At 27.6% G+C, this 25,395-nt stretch overlaps 10 non-coding genes across 10 annotated transcripts; 5 read left to right on the plus strand and 5 right to left on the minus strand.

Annotated features, from left to right (window-relative positions):
* Nucleotides 1–9,013: 9,013 nt before the first annotated feature.
* Nucleotides 9,014–9,085, minus strand: Trnae-uuc (transfer RNA glutamic acid (anticodon UUC)). Its single transcript has one exon. It is a non-coding gene; the product is annotated as a tRNA-Glu (tRNA).
* A 1,457-nt stretch (nt 9,086–10,542) lies between these two features.
* Nucleotides 10,543–10,615, plus strand: Trnak-uuu (transfer RNA lysine (anticodon UUU)). Its single transcript has one exon. It is a non-coding gene; the product is annotated as a tRNA-Lys (tRNA).
* A 1,570-nt stretch (nt 10,616–12,185) lies between these two features.
* Nucleotides 12,186–12,257, minus strand: Trnae-uuc (transfer RNA glutamic acid (anticodon UUC)). Its single transcript has one exon. It is a non-coding gene; the product is annotated as a tRNA-Glu (tRNA).
* A 1,457-nt stretch (nt 12,258–13,714) lies between these two features.
* On the plus strand, nt 13,715–13,787 carry Trnak-uuu (transfer RNA lysine (anticodon UUU)). The gene has a single exon. It is a non-coding gene; the product is annotated as a tRNA-Lys (tRNA).
* Nucleotides 13,788–15,355: 1,568 nt separating this feature from the next.
* Nucleotides 15,356–15,427, minus strand: Trnae-uuc (transfer RNA glutamic acid (anticodon UUC)). The gene has a single exon. It is a non-coding gene; the product is annotated as a tRNA-Glu (tRNA).
* Nucleotides 15,428–16,884: 1,457 nt separating this feature from the next.
* Nucleotides 16,885–16,957, plus strand: Trnak-uuu (transfer RNA lysine (anticodon UUU)). Its single transcript has one exon. It is a non-coding gene; the product is annotated as a tRNA-Lys (tRNA).
* Nucleotides 16,958–18,514: 1,557 nt separating this feature from the next.
* Nucleotides 18,515–18,586, minus strand: Trnae-uuc (transfer RNA glutamic acid (anticodon UUC)). The gene has a single exon. It is a non-coding gene; the product is annotated as a tRNA-Glu (tRNA).
* A 1,457-nt stretch (nt 18,587–20,043) lies between these two features.
* Nucleotides 20,044–20,116, plus strand: Trnak-uuu (transfer RNA lysine (anticodon UUU)). The gene has a single exon. It is a non-coding gene; the product is annotated as a tRNA-Lys (tRNA).
* A 1,557-nt stretch (nt 20,117–21,673) lies between these two features.
* Trnae-uuc (transfer RNA glutamic acid (anticodon UUC)) lies at nt 21,674–21,745 on the minus strand. Its single transcript has one exon. It is a non-coding gene; the product is annotated as a tRNA-Glu (tRNA).
* A 1,457-nt stretch (nt 21,746–23,202) lies between these two features.
* Trnak-uuu (transfer RNA lysine (anticodon UUU)) lies at nt 23,203–23,275 on the plus strand. Its single transcript has one exon. It is a non-coding gene; the product is annotated as a tRNA-Lys (tRNA).
* Nucleotides 23,276–25,395: the final 2,120 nt, after the last annotated feature.

Genomic DNA, 25,395 nt, shown 5'->3' on the forward strand with positions numbered 1-25,395 from the left:
TACAAAAAACTTTAACAAACTTTTATGTTTATTTTTTTTAAATTTTTTAAAATGCAAATAAAATACAAGATAAAATTATGTTTTATTTGCACCAGAAACTCGCAAAGTAATTTTAAACAAGAAACTTGGCACATCAAAATAAAAAGCGTTGTTAGGTGACTTAGTCGGTAGAATGTTGGAGTTTTAATTTAAAAGCTAATAATTAAAATCTATTATTAAGCGTTGTTGTTCCTACACAAATAAGTGCAAACTTTTAAACAAGATTTAAAATTTTAACAGTAATTTTCATCAATCTATGTTGTCATAAAATTTGTCCAAGTTAGTTTGTAATGTGAAAGTTGCCAATGTTCACGCTACAAACATAAATACACAAACTAACTGATACGTGGGTAATCAAATTATAAAAATTAACTAAATTGAAAAGTATCAAATATGTTAACTAATTTAAAGTTTAGATAAAATTTTTAAGTATGGTAGTTTAAAAAATCCTTTGAAACTCGCTACTCATAATATTTTTTAATCACTAACCAAACACATAACAACCGAATAATTCCCAAATTAATTTATGCATTGGAATTCCAATTATTCAACATGAATAAACAAAGTAATTTGATTAATATTCTGTTTTTGATTATAACTAATTGTTTAAACGTTAACTTACGCCTTTTAAATTTATGAAGTAAAACAATTAATCGGACAAAGTACCATCGTCACTTACTTCAGCGTATTGTTGATGTAGTAATTATTATAGTAATTCTAATTACAAATTATCTTTGCGTAATTGCCTCATAAAAGTAACTATCTCATTTACAAACCGAAGTCTGTCGATTTAACAGTTTGTAAATATAAGCGAGAGGGTTACTTAAAACAATAACAAAAATATAACAAATGTTTGTGTTTAATTATTTTTAAATAATTAAAATAGAAATAAAATATGAAGTGCATTTATATTTAATTGTTGCCAAAAAAACGTTTACAATCAGTAACTATAATTCAAGTTGCAAAACACACAGTAATAGAAAACGTGCCCGGTTAGCTCAGTCGGTAGAGCGTTGGACTTTTAATCCAACGGTCAAGGGTTCAAATCCCTTATCGGGCGTTGTTGTTTTTAAAATATGTGTTAATTCTTGATTAAGTTTAAAAATGTTAGACGATGTTGTGTGTAAATTTACTTATATTGCCATAAAAACAATTTGCTCTTGTTTTATTAGAAGAAATTACCAATATACACCACACAGACTTAATTATGCAAATTTTTTTACATATGATTATTTAAATTACCAAAATTAGATAAATTGTGTAACATTTTTTGTATTACGTAATTTAAAAGAAATTTTAGGTAAAATTATTTTTAATTTCAATGCAAATTTGTCATCCCAGTAAATATTATGCTGTACCAATCACACAGGCTATTAGTTGGCCGTTAATCGCGTCGAAGCGAAAAAAAGGGGCACCAATAACTGCTTTGAAGCGGGTGGAAAATTGGCTCTGTCTGCTGGGGTATTGCATTAACGCTTAAAGCTTTAAAAAATAAAATGTAAAATATTTAAATTTTAAATATTCCAAACCAAATCTTTATTTAGTCAATTATACTTTTTTTTAAATTTGATACATTTTTTTTGTATATAAGTTTTTCTTCGATAAGTTTATGTTGGATCTGGAAAGGTCAACTGCACGAGCTAAACATATAGAAACAACTGTTTCTTGCAGGTTAAGTATTATTGGTTCTAATTGCCCGATGATCGAGCTGCTGATTAAGTGCTGTTACAGGGTTCGAAACCGAGACCTTAGTATAAGCAAGTGTTTTGGCCACTACACCTCGCTGCCGTATTAAAAACAACCACTTAAACACCCCTTTAAGACCTAAAGCGACTATTAAGTTGCTCTATTAACCGCTTTAAGCGTTAATCCAATACCCCAGCAGATAGTGGCGCATTTTCCCACCCGCTTGAATGCAGTTAATGGAACCAACTTTTTTTCGCTTCGAAGCGATAAAAGACTAACTAATTGGATAAAACACACACAACATATAAAATTATTAATTTACCACATACAATAGTATTTAAATTATCCAAATTGAATAAATTATTAATATTTACACTCTTTCTCTTATTAATCAGATAAATTTTTATAAATATATATATAGAAAATCGTAAAACAATATGCAGCAAAGAGACAATTGTATTGTAATTTAACATATTGTTTAAGTGATCAATACTAAGATGTTTTCTGTGTCTTTGCCTAATAAAAAAGTGTTTAATTCAGAATAAAGTTTAAAATCGCAAAACTCCAGTCTTGTTTTTTTTTAAAATTAAGCTTTAATTTTTTTTATTATATAATGGATAATCGTTTCTTTCAATTTTCTTAACTATGTATTATGAAAATTAATAATATAGCCAACATCTCAGCGGTCGCATCATAAAATCAATTGACAATTTGATCTCATGAACTAATTAAAAACTGCATTGGCTGAAAATCGAACCCGAGCGTGACAGGCGTGGATTCTACAACTAAACCACCAATGTTTATTAAAGTTCCGACCCCAGTAATTATACTTGGCTGACAAGAATAAACGCCAAAAAATTAATTATAATTCATTCTTACTAACAGATTTAAAGTAGCTGTGATTTTAACATAATAATATTTGTGTTATCAAAATTGTATAAAAATTCCTACACCGGGAATCGAACCTGGGCCGCCTGGGTGAAAGCCAGGAATCCTAACCCCTAGACCATGTAGGAGACATCTCATTACTCGTTACAAACGCTATGAAATTACCCAAATTAAAAATTTAATACAATTATGTCTAAATATTTAATTCGAATCCAGAAAACATTAAATATTTTCATTTATACCTATTTAATGATAACTATAATTATGAAAAATAACTATAATTATGTGCTTTACTAATTATTTATTTTGTTTTCCGTACAATACCTTGCAAACATTACGTTATGGACATTACGATTATCAAGGATACTTACAAAACTAAAACTAGTTTTTCTTACGTCGAAATATTAATGTTTTATTTCGTTTAATTCTTAAACTAAATTTTATTATAATCTAATCAGCTATAAACTTTGTTACTTGCTGTTTCAATTTTTATTAAAAAAATTATACGGAAATCAAAATAACCCATTCAGTTAGCAAAATTTAAAAATACTTGAAAATCTACAAAAAACTTTAACAAACTTTTATGTTTATTTTTTTTTAATTTTTTAAAATGCAAATAAAATACAAGATAAAATTATGTTTTATTTGCACCAGAAACTCGCAAAGTAATTTTAAACAAGAAACTTGGCACATCAAAATAAAAAGCGTTGTTAGGTGACTTAGTCGGTAGAATGTTGGAGTTTTAATTTAAAAGCTAATAATTCAAATCTATTATTAAGCGTTGTTGTTCCTACACAAATAAGTGCAAACTTTTAAACAAGATTTAAAATTTTAACAGTAATTTTCATCAATCTATGTTGTCATAAAATTTGTCCAAGTTAGTTTGTAATGTGAAAGTTGCCAATGTTCACGCTACAAACATAAATACACAAACTAACTGATACGTGGGTAATCAAATTATAAAAATTAACTAAATTGAAAAGTATCAAATATGTTAACTAATTTAAAGTTTAGATAAAATTTTTAAGTATGGTAGTTTAAAAAATCCTTTGAAACTCGCTACTCATAATATTTTTTAATCACTAACCAAACACATAACAACCGAATAATTCCCAAATTAATTTATGCATTGGAATTCGAATTATTCAACATGAATAAACAAAGTAATTTGATTAATATTCTGTTTTTGATTATAATTAATTGTTTAAACGTTAACTTACGCCTTTTAAATTTATGAAGTAAAACAATTAATCGGACAAAGTACCATCGTCACTTACTTCAGCGTATTGTTGATGTAGTAATTATTATAGTAATTCTAATTACAAATTATCTTTGCGTAATTGCCTCATAAAAGTAACTATCTCATTTACAAACCGAAGTCTGTCGATTTAACAGTTTGTAAATATAAGCGAGAGGGTTACTTAAAACAATAACAAAAATATAACAAATGTTTGTGTTTAATTATTTTTAAATAATTAAAATAGAAATAAAATATGAAGTGCATTTATATTTAATTGTTGCCAAAAAAACGTTTACAATCAGTAACTATAATCCAAGTTGCAAAACACACAGTAATAGAAAACGTGCCCGGTTAGCTCAGTCGGTAGAGCGTTGGACTTTTAATCCAACGGTCAAGGGTTCAAATCCCTTATCGGGCGTTGTTGTTTTTAAAATATGTGTTAATTCTTGATTAAGTTTAAAAATGTTAGACGATGTTGTGTGTAAATTTACTTATATTGCCATAAAAACAATTTGCTTTTGTTTTATTAGAAGAAATTACCAATATACACCACACAGACTTAATTATGCAAATTTTTTTACATATGATTATTTAAATTACCAAAATTAGATAAATTGTGTAACATTTTTTGTATTACGTAATTTAAAAAAAATTTTAGGTAAAATTATTTTTAATTTCAATGCAAATTTGTCATCCCAGTAAATATTATGCTGTACCAATCACACAGGCTATTAGTTGGCCGTTAATCGCGTCGAAGCGAAAAAAAGGGGCACCAATAACTGCTTTAAAGCGGGTGGAAAATTGGCTCTGTCTGCTGGGGTATTGCATTAACGCTTAAAGCTTTAAAAAATAAAATGTAAAATATTTAAATTTTAAATATTCCAAACCAAATCTTTATTTAGTCAATTATACTTTTTTTTAAATTTGATACATTTTTTTTGTATATAAGTTTTTCTTCGATAAGTTTATGTTGGATCTGGAAAGGTCAACTGCACGAGCTAAACATATAGAAACAACTGTTTCTTGCAGGTTAAGTATTATTGGTTCTAATTGCCCGATGATCGAGCTGCTGATTAAGTGCTGTTACAGGGTTCGAAACCGAGACCTTAGTATAAGCAAGTGTTTTGGCCACTACACCTCGCTGCCGTATTAAAAACAACCACTTAAACACCCCTTTAAGACCTAAAGCGACTATTAAGTTGCTCTATTAACCGCTTTAAGCGTTAATCCAATACCCCAGCAGATAGTGGCGCATTTTCCCACCCGCTTGAATGCAGTTAATGGATCCAACTTTTTTTCGCTTCGAAGCGATAAAAGACTAACTAATTGGATAAAACACACACAACATATAAAATTATTAATTTACCACATACAATAGTATTTAAATTATCCAAATTGAATAAATTATTAATATTTACACTCTTTCTCTTATTAATCAGATAAATTTTTATAAATATATATATAGAAAATCGTAAAACAATATGCAGCAAAGGGACAATTGTATTGTAATTTAACATATTGTTTAAGTGATCAATACTAAGATGTTTTCTGTGTCTTTGCCTAATAAAAAAGTGTTTAATTCAGAATACAGTTTAAAATCGCAAAACTCCAGTCTTGTTTTTTTTTAAAATTAAGCTTTAATTTTTTTTATTATATAATGGATAATCGTTTCTTTCAATTTTCTTAACTATGTATTATGAAAATTAATAATATAGCCAACATCTCAGCGGTCGCATCATAAAATCAATTGACAATTTGATCTCGTGAACTAATTAAAAACTGCATTGGCTGAAAATCGAACATGAGCGTGACAGGCGTGGATTCTACAACTAAACCACCAATGTTTATTAAAGTTCCGACCCCAGTAATTATACTTGGCTGACAAGAATAAACGCCAAAAAATTAATTATAATTCATTCTTACTAACAGATTTAAAGTAGCTGTGATTTTAACATAATAATATTTGTGTTATCAAAATTGAATAAAAATTCCTACACCGGGAATCGAACCCGGGCCGCCTGGGTGAAAGCCCGGAATCCTAACCCCTAGACCATGTAGGAGACATCTCGTTACTTGTTACAAACGCTATGAAATTACCCAAATTAAAAATTTAATACAATTATGTCTAAATATTTAATTCGAATCCAGAAAACATTAAATATTTTCATTTATACCTATTTAATGATAACTATAATTATGAAAAATAACTATAATTATGTGCTTTACTAATTATTTATTTTGTTTTCCGTACAATACCTTGCAAACATTACGTTATGGACATTACGATTATCAAGGATATTTACAAAACTAAAACTAGTTTTTCTTACGTCGAAATATTAATGTTTTATTTCGTTTAATTCTTAAACTAAATTTTATTATAATCTAATCAGCTATAAACTTTGTTACTTGCTGTTTCAATTTTTATTAAAAAAATTATACGGAAATCAAAATAACCCATTCAGTTAGCAAAATTTAAAAATACTTGAAAATCTACAAAAAACTTTAACAAACTTTTATGTTTATTTTTTTTAAATTTTTTAAAATGCAAATAAAATACAAGATAAAATTATGTTTTATTTGCACCAGAAACTCGCAAAGTAATTTTAAACAAGAAACTTGGCACATCAAAATAAAAAGCGTTGTTAGGTGACTTAGTCGGTAGAATGTTGGAGTTTTAATTTAAAAGCTAATAATTAAAATCTATTATTAAGCGTTGTTGTTCCTACACAAATAAGTGCAAACTTTTAAACAAGATTTAAAATTTTAACAGTAATTTTCATCAATCTATGTTGTCATAAAATTTGTCCAAGTTAGTTTGTAATGTGAAAGTTGCCAATGTTCACGCTACAAACATAAATACACAAACTAACTGATACGTGGGTAATCAAATTATAAAAATTAACTAAATTGAAAAGTATCAAATATGTTAACTAATTTAAAGTTTAGATAAAATTTTTAAGTATGGTAGTTTAAAAAATCCTTTGAAACTCGCTACTCATAATATTTTTTAATCACTAACCAAACACATAACAACCGAATAATTCCCAAATTAATTTATGCATTGGAATTCCAATTATTCAACATGAATAAACAAAGTAATTTGATTAATATTCTGTTTTTGATTATAACTAATTGTTTAAACGTTAACTTACGCCTTTTAAATTTATGAAGTAAAACAATTAATCGGACAAAGTACCATCGTCACTTACTTCAGCGTATTGTTGATGTAGTAATTATTATAGTAATTCTAATTACAAATTATCTTTGCGTAATTGCCTCATAAAAGTAACTATCTCATTTACAAACCGAAGTCTGTCGATTTAACAGTTTGTAAATATAAGCGAGAGGGTTACTTAAAACAATAACAAAAATATAACAAATGTTTGTGTTTAATTATTTTTAAATAATTAAAATAGAAATAAAATATGAAGTGCATTTATATTTAATTGTTGCCAAAAAAACGTTTACAATCAGTAACTATAATTCAAGTTGCAAAACACACAGTAATAGAAAACGTGCCCGGTTAGCTCAGTCGGTAGAGCGTTGGACTTTTAATCCAACGGTCAAGGGTTCAAATCCCTTATCGGGCGTTGTTGTTTTTAAAATATGTGTTAATTCTTGATTAAGTTTAAAAATGTTAGACGATGTTGTGTGTAAATTTACTTATATTGCCATAAAAACAATTTGCTCTTGTTTTATTAGAAGAAATTACCAATATACACCACACAGACTTAATTATGCAAATTTTTTTACATATGATTATTTAAATTACCAAAATTAGATAAATTGTGTAACATTTTTTGTATTACGTAATTTAAAAGAAATTTTAGGTAAAATTATTTTTAATTTCAATGCAAATTTGTCATCCCAGTAAATATTATGCTGTACCAATCACACAGGCTATTAGTTGGCCGTTAATCGCGTCGAAGCGAAAAAAAGGGGCACCAATAACTGCTTTGAAGCGGGTGGAAAATTGGCTCTGTCTGCTGGGGTATTGCATTAACGCTTAAAGCTTTAAAAAATAAAATGTAAAATATTTAAATTTTAAATATTCCAAACCAAATCTTTATTTAGTCAATTATACTTTTTTTTAAATTTGATACATTTTTTTTGTATATAAGTTTTTCTTCGATAAGTTTATGTTGGATCTGGAAAGGTCAACTGCACGAGCTAAACATATAGAAACAACTGTTTCTTGCAGGTTAAGTATTATTGGTTCTAATTGCCCGATGATCGAGCTGCTGATTAAGTGCTGTTACAGGGTTCGAAACCGAGACCTTAGTATAAGCAAGTGTTTTGGCCACTACACCTCGCTGCCGTATTAAAAACAACCACTTAAACACCCCTTTAAGACCTAAAGCGACTATTAAGTTGCTCTATTAACCGCTTTAAGCGTTAATCCAATACCCCAGCAGATAGTGGCGCATTTTCCCACCCGCTTGAATGCAGTTAATGGAACCAACTTTTTTTCGCTTCGAAGCGATAAAAGACTAACTAATTGGATAAAACACACACAACATATAAAATTATTAATTTACCACATACAATAGTATTTAAATTATCCAAATTGAATAAATTATTAATATTTACACTCTTTCTCTTATTAATCAGATAAATTTTTATAAATATATATATAGAAAATCGTAAAACAATATGCAGCAAAGAGACAATTGTATTGTAATTTAACATATTGTTTAAGTGATCAATACTAAGATGTTTTCTGTGTCTTTGCCTAATAAAAAAGTGTTTAATTCAGAATAAAGTTTAAAATCGCAAAACTCCAGTCTTGTTTTTTTTTAAAATTAAGCTTTAATTTTTTTTATTATATAATGGATAATCGTTTCTTTCAATTTTCTTAACTATGTATTATGAAAATTAATAATATAGCCAACATCTCAGCGGTCGCATCATAAAATCAATTGACAATTTGATCTCATGAACTAATTAAAAACTGCATTGGCTGAAAATCGAACCCGAGCGTGACAGGCGTGGATTCTACAACTAAACCACCAATGTTTATTAAAGTTCCGACCCCAGTAATTATACTTGGCTGACAAGAATAAACGCCAAAAAATTAATTATAATTCATTCTTACTAACAGATTTAAAGTAGCTGTGATTTTAACATAATAATATTTGTGTTATCAAAATTGTATAAAAATTCCTACACCGGGAATCGAACCCGGGCCGCCTGGGTGAAAGCCAGGAATCCTAACCCCTAGACCATGTAGGAGACATCTCATTACTCGTTACAAACGCTATGAAATTACCCAAATTAAAAATTTAATACAATTATGTCTAAATATTTAATTCGAATCCAGAAAACATTAAATATTTTCATTTATACCTATTTAATGATAACTATAATTATGAAAAATAACTATAATTATGTGCTTTACTAATTATTTATTTTGTTTTCCGTACAATACCTTGCAAACATTACGTTATGGACATTACGATTATCAAGGATATTTACAAAACTAAAACTAGTTTTTCTTACGTCGAAATATTAATGTTTTATTTCGTTTAATTCTTAAACTAAATTTTATTATAAACTAATCAGCTATAAACTTTGTTACTTGCTGTTTCAATTTTTATTAAAAAAATTATACGGAAATCAAAATAACCCATTCAGTTAGCAAAATTTAAAAATACTTGAAAATCTACAAAAAACTTTAACAAACTTTTATGTTTATTTTTTTTAAATTTTTTAAAATGCAAATAAAATACAAGATAAAATTATGTTTTATTTGCACCAGAAACTCGCAAAGTAATTTTAAACAAGAAATTTGGCACATAAAAATAAAAAGCGTTGTTAGGTGACTTAGTCGGTAGAATGTTGGAGTTTTAATTTAAAAGCTAATAATTCAAATCTATTATTAAGCGTTGTTGTTCCTACACAAATAAGTGCAAACTTTTAAACAAGATTTAAAATTTTAACAGTAATTTTCATCAATCTATGTTGTCATAAAATTTGTCCAAGTTAGTTTGTAATGTGAAAGTTGCCAATGTTCACGCTACAAACATAAATACACAAACTAACTAATACATGGGTAATCAAATTATAAAAATTACCTAAATTGAAAAGTATCAAATATGTTAACTAATTTGAAGTTTAGATAAAATTTTTAAGTATGGTAGTTTAAAAAATCCTTTGAAACTCGCTACTCATAATATTTTTTAATCACTAACCAAACACATAACAACCGAATAATTCCCAAATTAATTTATGCATTGGAATTCCAATTATTCAACATGAATAAACAAAGTAATTTGATTAATATTCTGTTTTTTATTATAACTAATTGTTTAAACGTTAACTTACGCCTTTTAAATTTATGAAGTAAAACAATTAATCGGACAAAGTACCATCGTCACTTACTTCAGCGTATTGTTGATGTAGTAATTATTATAGTAATTCTAATTACAAATTATCTTTGCGTAATTGCCTCATAAAAGTAACTATCTCATTTACAAACCGAAGTCTGTCGATTTAACAGTTTGTAAATATAAGCGAGAGGGTTACTTAAAACAATAACAAAAATATAACAAATGTTTGTGTTTAATTATTTTTAAATAATTAAAATAGAAATAAAATATGAAGTGCATTTATATTTAATTGTTGCCAAAAAAACGTTTACAATCAGTAACTATAATTCAAGTTGCAAAACACACAGTAATAGAAAACGTGCCCGGTTAGCTCAGTCGGTAGAGCGTTGGACTTTTAATCCAACGGTCAAGGGTTCAAATCCCTTATCGGGCGTTGTTGTTTTTAAAATATGTGTTAATTCTTGATTAAGTTTAAAAATGTTAGACGATGTTGTGTGTAAATTTACTTATATTGCCATAAAAACAATTTGCTCTTGTTTTATTAGAAGAAATTACCAATATACACCACACAGACTTAATTATGCAAATTTTTTTACATATGATTATTTAAATTACCAAAATTAGATAAATTGTGTAACATTTTTTGTATTACGTAATTTAAAAGAAATTTTAGGTAAAATTATTTTTAATTTCAATGCAAATTTGTCATCCCAGTAAATATTATGCTGTACCAATCACACAGGCTATTAGTTGGCCGTTAATCGCGTCGAAGCGAAAAAAAGGGGCACCAATAACTGCTTTGAAGCGGGTGGAAAATTGGCTCTGTCTGCTGGGGTATTGCATTAACGCTTAAAGCTTTAAAAAATAAAATGTAAAATATTTAAATTTTAAATATTCCAAACCAAATCTTTATTTAGTCAATTATACTTTTTTTTAAATTTGATACATTTTTTTTGTATATAAGTTTTTCTTCGATAAGTTTATGTTGGATCTGGAAAGGTCAACTGCACGAGCTAAACATATAGAAACAACTGTTTCTTGCAGGTTAAGTATTATTGGTTCTAATTGCCCGATGATCGAGCTGCTGATTAAGTGCTGTTACAGGGTTCGAAACCGAGACCTTAGTATAAGCAAGTGTTTTGGCCACTACACCTCGCTGCCGTATTAAAAACAACCACTTAAACACCCCTTTAAGACCTAAAGCGACTATTAAGTTGCTCTATTAACCGCTTTAAGCGTTAATCCAATACCCCAGCAGATAGTGGCGCATTTTCCCACCCGCTTGAATGCAGTTAATGGAACCAACTTTTTTTCGCTTCGAAGCGATAAAAGACTAACTAATTGGATAAAACACACACAACATATAAAATTATTAATTTACCACATACAATAGTATTTAAATTATCCAAATTGAATAAATTATTAATATTTACACTCTTTCTCTTATTAATCAGATAAATTTTTATAAATATATATATAGAAAATCGTAAAACAATATGCAGCAAAGAGACAATTGTATTGTAATTTAACATATTGTTTAAGTGATCAATACTAAGATGTTTTCTGTGTCTTTGCCTAATAAAAAAGTGTTTAATTCAGAATAAAGTTTAAAATCGCAAAACTCCAGTCTTGTTTTTTTTTAAAATTAAGCTTTAATTTTTTTTATTATATAATGGATAATCGTTTCTTTCAATTTTCTTAACTATGTATTATGAAAATTAATAATATAGCCAACATCTCAGCGGTCGCATCATAAAATCAATTGACAATTTGATCTCATGAACTAATTAAAAACTGCATTGGCTGAAAATCGAACCCGAGCGTGACAGGCGTGGATTCTACAACTAAACCACCAATGTTTATTAAAGTTCCGACCCCAGTAATTATACTTGGCTGACAAGAATAAACGCCAAAAAATTAATTATAATTCATTCTTACTAACAGATTTAAAGTAGCTGTGATTTTAACATAATAATATTTGTGTTATCAAAATTGTATAAAAATTCCTACACCGGGAATCGAACCCGGGCCGCCTGGGTGAAAGCCAGGAATCCTAACCCCTAGACCATGTAGGAGACATCTCATTACTCGTTACAAACGCTATGAAATTACCCAAATTAAAAATTTAATACAATTATGTCTAAATATTTAATTCGAATCCAGAAAACATTAAATATTTTCATTTATACCTATTTAATGATAACTATAATTATGAAAAATAACTATAATTATGTGCTTTACTAATTATTTATTTTGTTTTCCGTACAATACCTTGCAAACATTACGTTATGGACATTACGATTATCAAGGATATTTACAAAACTAAAACTAGTTTTTCTTACGTCGAAATATTAATGTTTTATTTCGTTTAATTCTTAAACTAAATTTTATTATAAACTAATCAGCTATAAACTTTGTTACTTGCTGTTTCAATTTTTATTAAAAAAATTATACGGAAATCAAAATAACCCATTCAGTTAGCAAAATTTAAAAATACTTGAAAATCTACAAAAAACTTTAACAAACTTTTATGTTTATTTTTTTTAAATTTTTTAAAATGCAAATAAAATACAAGATAAAATTATGTTTTATTTGCACCAGAAACTCGCAAAGTAATTTTAAACAAGAAATTTGGCACATAAAAATAAAAAGCGTTGTTAGGTGACTTAGTCGGTAGAATGTTGGAGTTTTAATTTAAAAGCTAATAATTCAAATCTATTATTAAGCGTTGTTGTTCCTACACAAATAAGTGCAAACTTTTAAACAAGATTTAAAATTTTAACAGTAATTTTCATCAATCTATGTTGTCATAAAATTTGTCCAAGTTAGTTTGTAATGTGAAAGTTGCCAATGTTCACGCTACAAACATAAATACACAAACTAACTAATACATGGGTAATCAAATTATAAAAATTACCTAAATTGAAAAGTATCAAATATGTTAACTAATTTGAAGTTTAGATAAAATTTTTAAGTATGGTAGTTTAAAAAATCCTTTGAAACTCGCTACTCATAATATTTTTTAATCACTAACCAAACACATAACAACCGAATAATTCCCAAATTAATTTATGCATTGGAATTCGAATTATTCAACATGAATAAACAAAGTAATTTGATTAATATTCTGTTTTTGATTATAACTAATTGTTTAAACGTTAACTTACGCCTTTTAAATTTATGAAGTAAAACAATTAATCGGACAAAGTACCATCGTCACTTACTTCAGCGTATTGTTGATGTAGTAATTATTATAGTAATTCTAATTACAAATTATCTTTGCGTAATTGCCTCATAAAAGTAACTATCTCATTTACAAACCGAAGTCTGTCGATTTAACAGTTTGTAAATATAAGCGAGAGGGTTACTTAAAACAATAACAAAAATATAACAAATGTTTGGGTTTAATTATTTTTAAATAATTAAAATAGAAATAAAATATGAAGTGCATTTATATTTAATTGTTGCCAAAAAAACGTTTACAATCAGTAACTATAATCCAAGTTGCAAAACACACAGTAATAGAAAACGTGCCCGGTTAGCTCAGTCGGTAGAGCGTTGGACTTTTAATCCAACGGTCAAGGGTTCAAATCCCTTATCGGGCGTTGTTGTTTTTAAAATATGTGTTAAATCTTGATTAAGTTTAAAAATGTTAGACGATGTTGTGTGTAAATTTACTTATATTGCCATAAAAACAATTTGCTCTTGTTTTATTAGAAGAAATTACCAATATACACCACACAGACTTAATTATGCAAATTTTTTTACATATGATTATTTAAATTACCAAAATTAGATAAATTGTGTAACATTTTTTGTATTACGTAATTTAAAAGAAATTTTAGGTAAAATTATTTTTAATTTCAATGCAAATTTGTCATCCCAGTAAATATTATGCTGTACCAATCACACAGGCTATTAGTTGGCCGTTAATCGCGTCGAAGCGAAAAAAAGGGGCACCAATAACTGCTTTGAAGCGGGTGGAAAATTGGCTCTGTCTGCTGGGGTATTGCATTAACGCTTAAAGCTTTAAAAAATAAAATGTAAAATATTTAAATTTTAAATATTCCAAACCAAATCTTTATTTAGTCAATTATACTTTTTTTTAAATTTGATACATTTTTTTTGTATATAAGTTTTTCTTCGATAAGTTTATGTTGGATCTGGAAAGGTCAACTGCACGAGCTAAACATATAGAAACAACTGTTTCTTGCAGGTTAAGTATTATTGGTTCTAATTGCCCGATGATCGAGCTGCTGATTAAGTGCTGTTACAGGGTTCGAAACCGAGACCTTAGTATAAGCAAGTGTTTTGGCCACTACACCTCGCTGCCGTATTAAAAACAACCACTTAAACACCCCTTTAAGACCTAAAGCGACTATTAAGTTGCTCTATTAACCGCTTAAGCGTTAATCCAATACCCCAGCAGATAGTGGCGCATTTTCCCACCCGCTTGAATGCAGTTAATGGAACCAACTTTTTTTCGCTTCGAAGCGATAAGACTAACTAATTGGATAAAACACACACAACATATAAAATTATTAATTTACCACATACAATAGTATTTAAATTATCCAAATTGAATAAATTATTAATATTTACACTCTTTCTCTTATTAATCAGATAAATTTTTATAAATATATATATAGAAAATCGTAAAACAATATGCAGCAAAGGGACAATTGTATTGTAATTTAACATATTGTTTAAGTGATCAATACTAAGATGTTTTCTGTGTCTTTGCCTAATAAAAAAGTGTTTAATTCAGAATACAGTTTAAAATCGCAAAACTCCAGTCTTGTTTTTTTTTAAAATTAAGCTTTAATTTTTTTTTATTATATAATGGATAATCGTTTCTTTCAATTTTCTTAACTATGTATTATGAAAATTAATAATATAGCCAACATCTCAGCGGTCGCATCATAAAATCAATTGACAATTTGATCTCATGAACTAATTAAAAACTGCATTGGCTGAAAATCGAACCCGAGCGTGACAGGCGTGGATTCTACAACTAAACCACCAATGTTTATTAAAGTTCCGACCCCAGTAATTATACTTGGCTGACAAGAATAAACGCCAAAAAATTAATTATAATTCATTCTTACTAACAGATTTAAAGTAGCTGTGATTTTAACATAATAATATTTGTGTTATCAAAATTGTATAAAAATTCCTACACCGGGAATCGAACCCGGGCCGCCTGGGTGAAAGCCAGGAATCCTAACCCCTAGACCATGTAGGAGACATCTCATTACTCGTTACAAACGCTATGAAATTACCCAAATTAAAAATTTAATACAATTATGTCTAAATATTTAATTCGAATCCAGAAAACATTAAATATTTTCATTTATACCTATTTAATGATAACTATAATTATGAAAAATAACTATAATTATGTACTTTACTAATTATTTATTTTGTTTTCCGTACAATACCTTGCAAACATTACGTTATGGACATTACGATTATCAAGGATATTTACAAAACTAAAACTAGTTTTTCTTACGTCGAAATATTAATGTTTTATTTCGTTTAATTCTTAAACTAAATTTTATTATAAACTAATCAGCTATAAACTTTGTTACTTGCTGTTTCAATTTTTATTAAAAAAATTATACGGAAATCAAAATAACCCATTCAGTTAGCAAAATTTAAAAATACTTGAAAATCTACAAAAAACTTTAACAAACTTTTATGTTTATTTTTTTTAAATTTTTTAAAATGCAAATAAAATACAAGATAAAATTATGTTTTATTTGCACCAGAAACTCGCAAAGTAATTTTAAACAAGAAATTTGGCACATAAAAATAAAAAGCGTTGTTAGGTGACTTAGTCGGTAGAATGTTGGAGTTTTAATTTAAAAGCTAATAATTCAAATCTATTATTAAGCGTTGTTGTTCCTACACAAATAAGTGCAAACTTTTAAACAAGATTTAAAATTTTAACAGTAATTTTCATCAATCTATGTTGTCATAAAATTTGTCCAAGTTAGTTTGTAATGTGAAAGTTGCCAATGTTCACGCTACAAACATAAATACACAAACTAACTAATACATGGGTAATCAAATTATAAAAATTACCTAAATTGAAAAGTATCAAATATGTTAACTAATTTGAAGTTTAGATAAAATTTTTAAGTATGGTAGTTTAAAAAATCCTTTGAAACTCGCTACTCATAATATTTTTTAATCACTAACCAAACACATAACAACCGAATAATTCCCAAATTAATTTATGCATTGGAATTCGAATTATTCAACATGAATAAACAAAGTAATTTGATTAATATTCTGTTTTTGATTATAACTAATTGTTTAAACGTTAACTTACGCCTTTTAAATTTATGAAGTAAAACAATTAATCGGACAAAGTACCATCGTCACTTACTTCAGCGTATTGTTGATGTAGTAATTATTATAGTAATTCTAATTACAAATTATCTTTGCGTAATTGCCTCATAAAAGTAACTATCTCATTTACAAACCGAAGTCTGTCGATTTAACAGTTTGTAAATATAAGCGAGAGGGTTACTTAAAACAATAACAAAAATATAACAAATGTTTGGGTTTAATTATTTTTAAATAATTAAAATAGAAATAAAATATGAAGTGCATTTATATTTAATTGTTGCCAAAAAAACGTTTACAATCAGTAACTATAATCCAAGTTGCAAAACACACAGTAATAGAAAACGTGCCCGGTTAGCTCAGTCGGTAGAGCGTTGGACTTTTAATCCAACGGTCAAGGGTTCAAATCCCTTATCGGGCGTTGTTGTTTTTAAAATATGTGTTAAATCTTGATTAAGTTTAAAAATGTTAGACGATGTTGTGTGTAAATTTACTTATATTGCCATAAAAACAATTTGCTCTTGTTTTATTAGAAGAAATTACCAATATACACCACACAGACTTAATTATGCAAATTTTTTTACATATGATTATTTAAATTACCAAAATTAGATAAATTGTGTAACATTTTTTGTATTACGTAATTTAAAAGAAATTTTAGGTAAAATTATTTTTAATTTCAATGCAAATTTGTCATCCCAGTAAATATTATGCTGTACCAATCACACAGGCTATTAGTTGGCCGTTAATCGCGTCGAAGCGAAAAAAAGGGGCACCAATAACTGCTTTGAAGCGGGTGGAAAATTGGCTCTGTCTGCTGGGGTATTGCATTAACGCTTAAAGCTTTAAAAAATAAAATGTAAAATATTTAAATTTTAAATATTCCAAACCAAATCTTTATTTAGTCAATTATACTTTTTTCTAAATTTGATACATTTTTTTTGTATATAAGTTTTTCTTCGATAAGTTTATGTTGGATCTGGAAAGGTCAACTGCACGAGCTAAACATATAGAAACAACTGTTTCTTGCAAGTTAAGTATTATTGGTTCTAATTGCCCGATGATCGAGCTGCTGATTAAGTGCTGTTACAGGGTTCGAAACCGAGACCTTAGTATAAGCAAGTGTTTTGGCCACTACACCTCGCTGCCGTATTAAAAACAACCATTTAAGACCTAAAGCGACTATTAAGTTGCTTTATTAACCGCTTTAAACGTTAATCCAATACCCCAGTAGATAGTGGCGCATTTTCCCACCCGCTTGAATGCAGTTAATGGATCCAACTTTTTTTCGCTTCGAAGCGATAAAAGACTAACTAATTGGATAAAACACACACAACATATAAAATTATTAATTTACCACATACAATAGTATTTAAATTATCCAAATTGAATAAATTATTAATATTTACACTCTTTCTCTTATTAATCAGATAAATTTTTATAAATATATATATAGAAAATCGTAAAACAATATGCAGCAAAGGGACAATTGTATTGTAATTTAACATATTGTTTAAGTGATCAATACTAAGATGTTTTCTGTGTCTTTGCCTAATAAAAAAGTGTTTAATTCAGAATACAGTTTAAAATCGCAAAGCTCCAGTCTTGTTTTTTTTTAAATTAAGCTTTAATTTTTTTTATTATATAATGGATAATCGTTTCTTTCAATTTTCTTAACTATGTATTATGAAAATTAATAATATAGCCAACATCTCAGCGGTCGCATCATAAAATCAATTGACAATTTGATCTCATGAACTAATTAAAAACTGCATTGGCTGAAAATCGAACCCGAGCGTGACAGGCGTGGATTCTACAACTAAACCACCAATGTTTATTAAAGTTCCGACCCCAGTAATTATACTTGGCTGACAAGAATAAACGCCAAAAAATTAATTATAATTCATTCTTACTAACAGATTTAAAGTAGCTGTGATTTTAACATAATAATATTTGTGTTATCAAAATTGAATAAAAATTCCTACACCGGGAATCGAACCCGGGCCGCCTGGGTGAAAGCCAGAAATCCTAACCCCTAGACCATGTAGGAGACATCTCATTACTCGTTACAAACGCTATGAAATTACCCAAATTAAAAATTTAATACAATTATGTCTAAATATTTAATTCGAATCCAGAAAACATTAAATATTTTCATTTATACCTATTTAATGATAACTATAATTATGAAAAATAACTATAATTATGTGCTTTACTAATTATTTATTTTGTTTTCCGTACAATACCTTGCAAACATTACGTTATGGACATTACGATTATCAAGGATATTTACAAAACTAAAACTAGTTTTTCTTACGTCGAAATATTAATGTTTTATTTCGTTTAATTCTTAAACTAAATTTTATTATAAACTAATCATCTATAAACTTTGTTACTTGCTGTTTCAATTTTTATTAAAAAAATTATACGGAAATTAAAATAACCCATTCAGTTAGCAAAATTTAAAAATACTTGAAAATCTACAAAAAACTTTAACAAACTTTTATGTTTATTTTTTTTAAATTTTTTAAAATGCAAATAAAATACAAGATAAAATTATGTTTTATTTGCACCAGAAACTCGCAAAGTAATTTTAAACAAGAAACTTGGCACATAAAAATAAAAAGCGTTGTTAGGTGACTTAGTCGGTAGAATGTTGGAGTTTTAATTTAAAAGCTAATAATTCAAATCTATTATTAAGCGTTGTTGTTCCTACACAAATAAGTGCAAACTTTTAAACAAGATTTAAAATTTTAACAGTAATTTTCATCAATCTATGTTGTCATAAAATTTGTCCAAGTTAGTTTGTAATGTGAAAGTTGCCAATGTTCACGCTACAAACATAAATACACAAACTAACTGATACGTGGGTAATCAAATTATATAAATTAACTAAATTGAAAAGTATCAAATATGTTAACTAATTTAAAGTTTAGATAAAATTTTTAAGTATGGTAGTTTAAAAAATCCTTTGAAACTCGCTACTCATAATATTTTTTAATCACTAACCAAACACATAACAACCGAATAATTTCCAAATTAATTTATGCATTGGAATTCGAATTATTCAACATGAATAAACAAAGTAATTTGATTAATATTCTGTTTTTGATTATAATTAATTGTTTAAACGTTAACTTACGCCTTTTAAATTTATGAAGTAAAACAATTAATCGGACAAAGTACCATCGTCACTTACTTCAGCGTATTGTTGATGTAGTAATTATTATAGTAATTCTAATTACAAATTATCTTTGCGTAATTGCCTCATAAAAGTAACTATCTCATTTACAAACCGAAGTCTGTCGATTTAACAGTTTGTAAATATAAGCGAGAGGGTTACTTAAAACAATAACAAAAATATAACAAATGTTTGTGTTTAATTATTTTTAAATAATTAAAATAGAAATAAAATATGAAGTGCATTTATATTTAATTGTTGCCAAAAAAACATTTACAATCAGTAACTATAATCCAAGTTGCAAAACACACAGTAATAGAAAACGTGCCCGGTTAGCTCAGTCGGTAGAGCGTTGGACTTTTAATCCAACGGTCAAGGGTTCAAATCCCTTATCGGGCGTTGTTGTTTTTAAAATATGTGTTAATTCTAGATTAAGTTTAAAAATGTTAGACGCTGTTGTGTGTAATTTTACTTATATTGCCATAAAAACAATTTGCGCTTGTTTTATTAGAAGAAATTACCAATATACACCACACAGACTTAATTATGCAAATTTTTTTACATATGATTATTTAAATTACCAAAATTAGATAAATTGTGTAACATTTTTTGTATTACGTAATTTAAAAGAAATTTTAGGTAAAATTATTTTTAATTTCAATGCAAATTTGTCATCCCAGTAAATATTATGCTGTACCAATCACACAGGCCATTAGTTGGCCGTTAATCGCGTCGAAGCGAAAAAAAGGGGCACCAATAACTGCTTTGAAGCGGGTGGAAAATTGGCTCTGTCTGCTGGGGTATTGCATTAACGCTTAAAGCTTTAAAAAATAAAATGTAAAATATTTAAATTTTAAATAATCCAAACCAAATCTTTATTTAGTCAATTATACTTTTTTTTAAATTTGATACATTTTTTTTGTATATAAGTTTTTCTTCGATAAGTTTATGTTGGATCTGGAAAGGTCAACTGCACGAGCTAAACATATAGAAACAACTGTTTCTTGCAGGTTAAGTATTATTGGTTCTAATTGCCCGATGATCGAGCTGCTGATTAAGTGCTGTTACAGGGTTCGAAACCGAGACCTTAGTATAAGCAAGTGTTTTGGCCACTACACCTCGCTGCCGTATTAAAAACAACCATTTAAGACCTAAAGCGACTATTAAGTTGCTCTATTAACCGCTTTAAACGTTAATCCAATACCCCAGTAGATAGTGGCGCATTTTCCCACCCGCTTGAATGCAGTTAATGGATCCAACTTTTTTTCGCTTCGAAGCGATAAAAGACTAACTAATTGGATAAAACACACACAACATATAAAATTATTAATTTACCAAATACAATAGTATTTAAATTATCCAAATTGAATAAATTATTAATATTTACACTCTTTCTCTTATTAATCAGATAAATTTTTATAAATATATATATAGAAAATCGTAAAACAATATGCAGCAAAGGGACAATTGTATTGTAATTTAACATATTGTTTAAGTGATCAATACTAAGATGTTTTCTGTGTCTTTGCCTAATAAAAAAGTGTTTAATTCAGAATACAGTTTAAAATCGCAAAGCTCCAGTCTTGTTTTTTTTTAAATTAAGTTTTAATTTTTTTTATTATATAATGGATAATCGTTTCTTTCAATTTTCTTAACTATGTATTATGAAAATTAATAATATAGCCAACATCTCAGCGGTCGCATCACAAAATCAATTGACAATTTGATCTCATGAACTAATTAAAAACTGCATTGGCTGAAAATCGAACCCGAGCGTGACAGGCGTGGATTCTACAACTAAACCACCAATGTTTATTAAAGTTCCGACCCCAGTAATTATACTTGGCTAACAAGAATAAACGCCAAAAAATTAATTATAATTCATTCTTACTAACAGATTTAAAGTAGCTGTGATTTTAACATAATAATATTTGTGTTATCAAAATTGAATAAAAATTCCTACACCGGGAATCGAACCCGGGCCGCCTGGGTGAAAGCCAGGAATCCTAACCCCTAGACCATGTAGGAGACATCTCATTACTCGTTACAAACGCTATGAAATTACCCAAATTAAAAATTTAATACAATTATGTCTAAATATTTAATTCGAATCCAGAAAACATTAAATATTTTCATTTATACCTATTTAATGATAACTATAATTATGAAAAATAACTATAATTATGTGCTTTACTAATTATTTATTTTGTTTTCCGTACAATTCCTTGCAAACATTACGTTATGGACATTACGATTATCAAGGATATTTACAAAACTAAAACTAGTTTTTCTTACGTTGAAATATTAATGTTTTATTTCGTTTAATTCTTAAACTAAATTTTATTATAATCTAATCAGCTATAAACTTTGTTACTTGCTGTTTCAATTTTTATTAAAAAAATTATACGGAAATCAAAATAACCCATTCAGTTAGCAAAATTTAAAAATACTTGAAAATCTACAAAAAACTTTAACAAACTTTTATATTTATTTTTTTTTAATTTTTTAAAATGCAAATAAAATACAAGATAAAATTATGTTTTATTTGCACCAGAAACTCGCAAAGTAATTTTAAACAAGAAACTTGGCACATCAAACTAAAAAGCGTTGTTAGGTGACTTAGTCGGTAGAATGTTGGAGTTTTAATTTAAAAGCTAATAATTCAAATCTATTATTAAGCGTTGTTGTTCCTACACAAATAAGTGCAAACTTTTAAACAAGATTTAAAATTTTAACAGTAATTTTCATCAATCTATGTTGTCATAAAATTTGTCCAAGTTAGTTTGTAATGTGAAAGTTGCCAATGTTCACGCTACAAACATAAATACACAAACTAACTGATACGTGGGCAATCAAATTATAAAAATTAACTAAATTGAAAAGTATCAAATATGTTAACTAATTTAAAGTTTAGATAAAATTTTTAAGTATGGTAGTTTAAAAAATCCTTTGAAACTCGCTACTCATAATATTTTTTAATCACTAACCAAACACATAACAACCGAATAATTCCCAAATTAATTTATGCATTGGAATTCGAATTATTCAACATGAATAAACAAAGTAATTTGATTAATATTCTGTTTTTGATTATAACTAATTGTTTAAACGTTAACTTACGCCTTTTAAATTTATGAAGTAAAACAATTAATCGGACAAAGTACCATCGTCACTTACTTCAGCGTATTGTTGATGTAGTAATTATTATAGTAATTCTAATTACAAATTATCTTTGCGTAATTGCCTCATAAAAGTAACTATCTCATTTACAAACCGAAGTCTGTCGATTTAACAGTTTGTAAATATAAGCGAGAGGGTTACTTAAAACAATAACAAAAATATAACAAATGTTTGTGTTTAATTATTTTTAAATAATTAAAATAGAAATAAAATATGAAGTGCATTTATATTTAATTGTTGCCAAAAAAACGTTTACAATCAGTAACTATAATCCAAGTTGCAAAACACTCAGTAATAGAAAACGTGCCCGGTTAGCTCAGTCGGTAGAGCGTTGGACTTTTAATCCAACGGTCAAGGGTTCAAATCCCTTATCGGGCGTTGTTGTTTTTAAAATATGTGTTAATTCTTGATTAAGTTTAAAAATGTTAGACGATGTTGTGTGTAAATTTACTTATATTGCCATAAAAACAATTTGCTCTTGTTTTATTAGAAGAAATTACCAATATACACCACACAGACTTAATTATGCAAATTTTTTTACATATGATTATTTAAATTACCAAAATTAGATAAATTGTGTAACATTTTTTGTATTACGTAATTTAAAAGAAATTTTAGGTAAAATTATTTTTAATTTCAATGCAAATTTGTCATCCCAGTAAATATTATGCTGTACCAATCACACAGGCTATTAGTTGGCCGTTAATCGCGTCGAAGCGAAAAAAAGGGGCACCAATAACTGCTTTGAAGCGGGTGGAAAATTGGCTCTGTCTGCTGGGGTATTGCATTAACGCTTAAAGCTTTAAAAAATAAAATGTAAAATATTTAAATTTTAAATATTCCAAACCAAATCTTTATTTAGTCAATTATACTTTTTTTTAAATTTGATACATTTTTTTTGTATATAAGTTTTTCTTCGATAAGTTTATGTTGGATCTGGAAAGGTCAACTGCACGAGCTAAACATATAGAAACAACTGTTTTTTGCAGGTTAAGTATTATTGGTTCTAATTGCCCGATGATCGAGCTGCTGATTAAGTGCTGTTACAGGGTTCGAAACCGAGACCTTAGTAGTGTAAGCAAGTGTTTTGGCCACTACACCTCGCTGCCGTATTAAAAACAACCACTTAAACACCCCTTTAAGACCTAAAGCGACTATTAAGTTGCTCTATTAACCGCTTTAAGCGTTAATCCAATACCCCAGCAGATAGTGGCGCATTTTCCCACCCGCTTGAATGCAGTTAATGGATCCAACTTTTTTTCGCTTCGAAGCGATAAAAGACTAACTAATTGGATAAAACACACACAACATATAAAATTATTAATTTACCACATACAATAGTATTTAAATTATCCAAATTGAATAAATTATTAATATTTACACTCTTTCTCTTATTAATCAGATAAATTTTTATAAATATATATATAGAAAATCGTAAAACAATATGCAGCAAAGGGACAATTGTATTGTAATTTAACATATTGTTTAAGTGATCAATATTAAGATGTTTTCTGTGTCTTTGCCTAATAAAAAAGTGTTTAATTCAGAATACAGTTTAAAATCGCAAAACTCCAGTCTTGTTTTTTTTTAAAATTAAGCTTTAATTTTTTTTATTATATAATGGATAATCGTTTCTTTCAATTTTCTTAACTATGTATTATGAAAATTAATAATATAGCCAACATCTCAGCGGTCGCATCATAAAATCAATTGACAATTTGATCTCATGAACTAATTAAAAACTGCATTGGCTGAAAATCGAACCCGAGCGTGACAGGCGTGGATTCTACAACTAAACCACCAATGTTTATTAAAGTTCCGACCCCAGTAATTATACTTGGCTGACAAGAATAAACGCCAAAAAATTAATTATAACTCATTCTTACTAACAGATTTAAAGTAGCTGTGATTTTAACATAATAATATTTGTGTTATCAAAATTGAATAAAAATTCCTACACCGGGAATCGAACCCGGGCCGCCTGGGTGAAAGCCAGGAATCCTAACCCTTGACCATGTAGGAGACATCTCATTACTCGTTACAAACGCTATGAAATTACCCAAATTAAAAATTTAATACAATTATGTCTAAATATTTAATTCGAATCCAGAAAACATTAAATATTTTCATTTATACCTATTTAATGATAACTATAATTATGAAAAATAACTATAATTATGTGCTTTACTAATTATTTATTTTGTTTTCCGTACAATACCTTGCAAACATTACGTTATGGACATTACGATTATCAAGGATATTTACAAAACTAAAACTAGTTTTTCTTACGTCGAAATATTAATGTTTTATTTCGTTTAATTCTTAAACTAAATTTTATTATAATCTAATCAGCTATAAACTTTGTTACTTGCTGTTTCAATTTTTATTAAAAAAATTATACGGAAATCAAAATAACCCATTCAGTTAGCAAAATTTAAAAATACTTGAAAATCTACAAAAAACTTTAATAAACTTTTATGTTTATTTTTTTTAAATTT

Source organism: Corella eumyota, chromosome 7, assembly GCF_963082875.1.
Source record: "Corella eumyota chromosome 7, kaCorEumy4.1, whole genome shotgun sequence".
Taxonomy (NCBI): domain Eukaryota; kingdom Metazoa; phylum Chordata; class Ascidiacea; order Phlebobranchia; family Corellidae; genus Corella; species Corella eumyota.